This window comes from Euphorbia lathyris, chromosome 3, assembly GCF_963576675.1.
Source record: "Euphorbia lathyris chromosome 3, ddEupLath1.1, whole genome shotgun sequence".
Classification (NCBI taxonomy): domain Eukaryota; kingdom Viridiplantae; phylum Streptophyta; class Magnoliopsida; order Malpighiales; family Euphorbiaceae; genus Euphorbia; species Euphorbia lathyris.
The window spans coordinates 28,551,087-28,558,288 of record NC_088912.1 but is presented as its reverse complement, the minus strand read 5'-3'; the positions used below and the strand labels follow the sequence as shown (position 1 = coordinate 28,558,288).

General features: G+C 32.3%; 1 non-coding gene across 1 annotated transcript; it reads right to left on the bottom strand.

Moving 5' to 3' along the window:
* Window positions 1–4,408: 4,408 nt before the first annotated feature.
* LOC136225169 (small nucleolar RNA R71) lies at window positions 4,409–4,515 on the bottom strand. Its single transcript, XR_010686900.1, has one exon. It is a non-coding gene; the product is annotated as a small nucleolar RNA R71 (small nucleolar RNA).
* Window positions 4,516–7,202: the final 2,687 nt, after the last annotated feature.

Below are 7,202 nucleotides of genomic sequence, written 5' to 3'. Positions count from 1 at the left end.
TGTTTCGCTTTTTGCTCTGATTTTCTGTAATGACTCTCATCATTAATGATTTTCTCTTTCAAAAAAAAAAAAAAAAATTCTTGAATTTATTTAAAGTGATCTATTAACTTTCTGAATTTATTTAAAATGATATATTACCTAGGTGCTGTTTGATAAAACTGAAAATTAAGTGCTGAAAAAATAAGTACTGAATTTTAAGTGATGAACATTATAAGTGCTGAAAATATTGAATGATTTAATTTTAAAAAAAAGTATGAGTTGATAATGTTTAACTTAAAATGATAAGTTAAATATTTTAACTTATCAAAATAAGTGGTTTTTAACTTAATTAACTAATTTAAGTGGTGGAAAAACAACCGTTATCAAACGCACTTAAATTAAATAAGTGCTTAACATTTTAATTTAAGCAATTAAGTGCTTTATCAAACAAGGCCTAGTCTCATAAATTTATTTAAAATGACGTATTGACTCTTTAAATTTAAAATGATATGCGATATAACTTGCTTATATATTTTCTTACATAAATATCTATAGCGTTAATTATATTACATTAAACATTATGAGATGACTAATAAAATCTCCATGAAGTTCAGGGGATCACCTAATTTTTTAGGGACAAGTTTAGGTGAATTTTATTATTTTTAGAAAATAAAAAGTATTGCAATTACATCACAACTTAGTTCTTATTTTATTAGGAAGGAGTGTATCATCAGCAAACAGATAAATCATTTGTTTTAAGAAACGAAATCAGATAACTAACAAAAGAACAAATAAAAAGTTGGGAGGCAAGTGAACTGTATTATGAAAATTTACCTAACTGATATTGTTTTTTTTATGGGAATTTAGGTGATGGGTTGGTTGGTTGACCAGAAACTTTTTTTATTTTTTTATTTTTATTTTGTAAAAAAAAATTTAACCAGGAGAGTATCCAATCGAAAGAGTGTCAAACGAATCTCGAACTGAGCAATAGAAGAAATTGTAAAAAAAAAATTAACTGATTTGTTAATTCTTATTATATGGTACAATTTTTGTTACGCGATATATATACCTAACAAATTTTTTAATTTTTTTTCCATATTGACTTAATACGTGGATAAATAAGAAAAAGATCAATTACTTGCTACATATACATGTCACGTGTTAAAAGTTGTGTCATGTGGCAATATTAACAAATTATTTAATTTTTTCATCCAAAATGAATTAAATATCACCTATACGAATACTTCAGAGGCAAATATTACCAAATGATACCACAGTAGCTTAATAGGAATTTAATGCTTTTTAAAAACAAAGCGATAATGGCTAAATTTAACTCTAACATTTTAAAAGAAATGCAAATTAACTTTATCGTACGCAATGGAACAAATTTAATCTCAATGTTTCCAAGCACGATCAATTTTAGTCATACATCACCAAAAATTTGAAAAGACTTGTTTGACTTTTATTTAATTGTTACATTGGACATTCTAAACAAGTTTGTTGATAAATTGAAGCATGTTTATACTTTTTGGTTGGTTATTTGTAACTATATTAGTAGCACGGTAAATATTTTAGACATCTTGAGAATTTGTGATTACTTATATGTAGTAGACTTAGTTGTTAGGATTTTAACACATTTTTTTGTTATTGTATTAGTAACATACTAAATATCTTAGACATAATAGATGTTTGGAATGTTTGAAGTGATAGTTAAATAACAGTCAAACCATCTTTTTCAATTTTCAATAACATAGAGCTAAAATTGATCTTCTTTAAAAATGTTGGGACGAAATTTACATCGCTTTATATGTTAGAGTTAAATCTGCGATTCTTTTCAAAAGCTAATATAAATTTGTTATTTATCCTTAAAAAACAAAAAAAGCAAACTAGTTTTTGTAAGTAACATGTTACATATATTTTATTTTCCACTTTATCTTGCATCATTGTCCAAATGAAGCAATAGCTTAAAAAGCAGTGATAAGTCTTCAAAGTCATGAGATAACCTTATCTCATCCTTACCCCCATCCAACTTTGTTATTCTTTCATCCTTATTTAGGTCGACCACCATGTTTTTTTTTTTTTTTTTTTTTGAAAAGACCACCATGTTTTTCATTTCTTATAAATTATAATACTTACATGATAATAGCTAAAATAAAAAAATACAACTTAGATAATTTAAGGGTGTTGTTAAACATAGCCTCAATTTCCCGCGTCTTCACATAGATAAAGGCGTGAAGTGTTAAGCCCAAAATATACCTAAAATATCATCGATAATTACATCAATATTGCTACAAATTTATGCTATTTATACCTATTTAGAATACTTTTACTCTCGAATATGTTTTTTTCGTGCAAGGTACATAAATATTTGGTAAAATCCAAATAGGAGTAAAAAGAGCTCAAAAATAGAAGAAAAGCCCTACAAAAGGAATCGAAGACAACAGAAATTAATAACGCTAAAATCGAGGACACGAACGAAAGTTGAAAAACCGAAAAAGCTCCGTGCCGCGACCGCGGCCCCCGCTATTCACGGTCGCGACACGCGTCTTTCAGCCATTTTTCCCTTCGTCCGAAGTACAATTGATGCTCCCCCATTCTCGGTAGAGAATTTAATAATTCTCGGTACGAGCATGAGATTTTAGAAGTCTAGTTACACACTTTCGTTTTCGACGAAACGCGATCGTTCGGGTGGATAAAGACGTCCTTTCGCAGCGGACACGATCCTTCACAACGGACACGACACTTCAATCAAGACTCTTCAACATCTATAAATAAAGAGTTGATGGAGAGTTGAAATAATGAATAATGATATGTGTAGAAGAAAGAGATTAGTGTAGAATTTATGCAGAAATTCCGAATCAAGTGATTCAGAAGTTAGATTTCGATTCTGTTCAAAAGCAATATGATGTACACACATTGTTTACAAAATAATAACAAATTCAGTAGCGTTTAGACATTGTTCCAGTTTAGTTTACATTTTGGTAGTGGACCGACCCAGTCTCTATTACGAAGATTCAGCGAGAAGATTGAGTAGAGGATTCGCCCCTGAGCCTGACAAACTCTAACGAAACCCAAGGAAAGGATTGACAACTCGTTCACTTGCACGCCGTCGAAGAATTCAATGCTCCATGTTCTCTGTAAACTTGTATCAATTTATATTTCATCTAATAAAGTCCGTTCTATTCGATAGATTTTTATGCAGCACTTATGGTAACCAATCCACTAAAGTGACTGCTGGTGTTTTCATTAAAACGTAGTTTAATTCAAAATCTTTACAAGGAAACTTTGTTGAACACTTAAGTAAATTATTATCTCGGTAGAGTTTTAATTTGGTTAAGGGCAATTATCCCGGATAAGGGTTTTGTCGCGTTCAAAGCCAATTAATTAGAGGTTCCGTCATTTATTTCATCTTTATAATTCGTACAAAGTTTAAAGTTGTTTTCTTTGCTTAATGCAAACGAATATACTTGTTTACTTTTCTAAAGTACTAAAACGTTCCTGTTTTGCAAATTCATTTTTAATCAGATACTTTCTAACATCTTCACATTCTAATCTAATTCTCATTCTAGCAATTTCAAAACCAAAACCGATTAAACGATTTTCCATATTATAAACCTTAAAAGTAAATTTAACCGATTGTAAATAAGTTTTGTTAAAAAACGTTTCCTGTGGGATCGATATCTTTTATTACTACAAGCGTATACCGTATACTTGCGGAAATCGCTCAACAAGTTTTTGGCGCCGTTGCCGGGGAACGCCAAAATTTTTGCCAAAATTTTAAATTTTTCGTGTTTTATTACGAATCTAGGTTTATTCATACTTATTCAAACTTTTATATTTTATTCATTTTCAATTACTAACATATTTATTTTTCAAATTCTGTTTTATAGGTAGTTTCAGTTCGTGCGAAATTTCAAGTTCATGCGCAGTTCTCGAAGTTCGGGCACGTCACCAGATCCTATTGACCCAGAAATTGAAAGAACTCTTAAAAAGAACAAGAAAGAAAAGAAAAAGAAAAACGAAACCCCAATAAAAACTAAAATTACCGAGCCAGAAGTTATGGCCACACTTATGGATTACGCTAGGCCAGGAGTGGCCGGTGTAACAAACAGTATAGTTAGACCCCAAATTAATGCACATCATTTTGAAATTAAGCCTGCGTTGCTTAATATGTTGCAAAATAATGTAACGTTTTACGGGTTACCTAACGAAAATCCTAATACCCATTTGACAAATTTCTTAGAAATTTGTGACACTTTTAAAATTACTGATGTAACTGCAGAAGCAATCAAACTTCGCATTTTTCCTTTTACTTTGAAGGATCGAGCTAAAGAGTGGTTAACTTCTATGCCAGCCGCATCAATTGAGACTTGGGAGCAATTAGCCCAAGCATTTTTATCAAAAAAATTTCCCTTTAGCAAAAACCGCAAGAGTCATTAAAGAGTTAATGTCTTTTTCTCAAAATGATAGTGAAACTCTTTATGAGGCTTGGGAACGTTTTAAAGAACTTCAACGTTTATGCCCACACCACTAATTGCCCGCTGAACTTTTAATGCAAACATTTTGTAATGGACTAAATCCTACAACTAGAGGTTCATTGGACGCTATGTCTGGAGGGTTATTCATGAAGAAAACATTTGCCCAAGCAAGAGAACTTTTAGAGGAAATGGCAATCAACAGCAGTATGTGGCCCGCGGAACGTGGACACATACCAGTAGCGAAACCATCATCCTCAACTACATCATCAGTTAAAGGTATAGTAAATCTTGATCCAGTAGCGATGTTGCAAGCCCAATTTTCTGCCTTGTCGCACAAAATTGATAGGTTTATGGCACCGTGTGATCCTAATGGTCAACCAATCCAAACAGGTGTGGATTACGAAGGTATGAGTGAGATTGAACAGGTAAATTTTGTCCAAGGGCAAAACCAAACTAATAACCCTTATTCCAATACATATAATCCTGGATGGAGAAATCATCCTAACTTTAACTGGAGAGACAATAATAATGCTAATGCTAATCAAAATCGTACTAATAATTATCAAAATCAATCCAGAGATTCGATTAGCACTTTATCTTCTAAAATCGACAAATTCATTGATGCGATCAGCGGAAAAATAAGTAATCACGATGATGGTTTTAAACGGGTCGAGAATAAATTCGATCAGCTTATTAAAAACCAATCATCTAGCATCCATAATTTGGAGATTCAAATTGGACAACTCGCTAAATCAATTCCATCCCGCAAAGAGGGAAGTCTTCCAAGCCATACGGAAGAAAATCCGAAAGAGCATGTTAAGGCTATCACTCTTCGTTCAGGGAAAAACTACTTAGGCCCGGAAATGCCCAAAAATTCGACCTTACCTGGAACTGATTTACCAAAGCCCAAAGAAGATACATTAAAACAAAAAGATGCACCAATTGACTCTAGTACAAAAACTTTTGTACCCAAACCACATTTTCCACACAAAGTCCGCAACAAGGACTATGACAAGCAACTTTTAATATTTTTAGACAAACTTAAAAATTTGCATATTAATTTGACGTTTATGGATGCAATTATGCAAATTCCCAATTATGGTAAATTCCTCAAAGATTTAATTTTAAAGAAAATCACTTGGGAAGGAATTTCATCCATTTCACTAACTGAGGATTGCAGTTCGATTGTGTCAAGCAATTTGCCCACAAAACTCAAGGATCCCGGATGTTTTACCATTCCGTGTAAATTGGGAGATATAGAATTCCCAAGTTGTCTTTGTGATTTAGGAGCAAGCATTAACTTGATGCCATTATCTATTTTTAATAAGTTAGGCTTAGAAGAAGACATCAAACGTACCAATATGGTTTTACAATTAGCGGATCAAACCACTAAAAGACCATACGGTATAATTGAGAATGTTTTAGTTAAAGTTGACAAATTTATTTTTCCTACCGATTTCGTTATTTTAGATTTTGGTTATGATGTAAACTGTCCGCTAATCTTTGGTAGACCGTTCATGAACACGGGACGTGCTCTAGTTGATGTGTCGGAAGGGAAAGTAGTTTTAAGAATAGGCGATGATAAGATTGAGTTTGATGTGAATCAAGCGATGAAATATCCTATGGAGGATTTTTCAGTTTATGGAGATTCTTTTGATTCGTGCCTAGAAAACTTGGATAGTGAATGGGTTAGTCCAATCCATTGTGTACCTAAAAAGGGAGGCATAACAGTTGTAAGGAATGAAGAAGGTGAATTAATACCTACGCGAACCACCACTGGTTGGAAGGTTTGTATAGATTATAGAAATTTAAATAAAGCAACTAGGAAAGATCATTTTCCTCTTCCTTTCATTGATCAAATGATCGAAAGGATAGCTGGTCATGCTTTCTACTGTTTTCTTGATAGTTATTCTAGATTCTTTCAAATATACATTTACCCGGATGACCAAGATAAAACAACCTTCACATGTCCTTACGGAACATTTGCATATAGGAGAATGCCCTTTGGTCTATGTAACGCACCTGCAACATTTCAGCGTTGTATGACTGCGATTTTTAATGATTTCATTAAAGATATCATGGAAGTTTTTATGGACGATTTTTCAGTTTATGGAGATTCTTTTGATTCGTGCCTAGAAAACTTGGATAAAGTTTTGTCTAGGTGTGAAGAAACAAATTTGGTATTAAACTGGAAAAAATGTCATTTCATGGTTGACGAAGGAATTGTTTTAGGGCACAAAATATCTGAAAAATGAATAGAAGTAGATAGAGCAAAAACCTCAGTAATAGAGAAATTACCCCCTCCAACTTCTGTTAAAGGAGTAAGATCATTCTTAGGACATGCTGGTTTTTACAGAAGATTTATTAAAAAAATTTCTGTAATTTCCAAACCACTTACTAATTTACTCATGAAAGATTCAACCTTTGATTTTAATGAAGAATGCGTTAAAGCATTCGAAACATTGAAAACAGCTTTAGTCAGTGCACCTATTATTGCTAAACCCGATTGGGATCTACCATTTGAAATTATGTGTGATGCAAGTGACTTAGCTGTCGGATGTGTTTTAGGACAAAGAAAGGATAAGAAACTTCATGTCATTTATTATGCAAGTCACACACTGTCTCGTGCACAATTAAACTACACCACAACAGAAAAAGAAATGTTAGCCGTAGTTTTTGCATGTGACAAGTTTAGGTCATATTTATTAGGTTCAAAAGTTATTATTTATACTGATCATGCAGCAT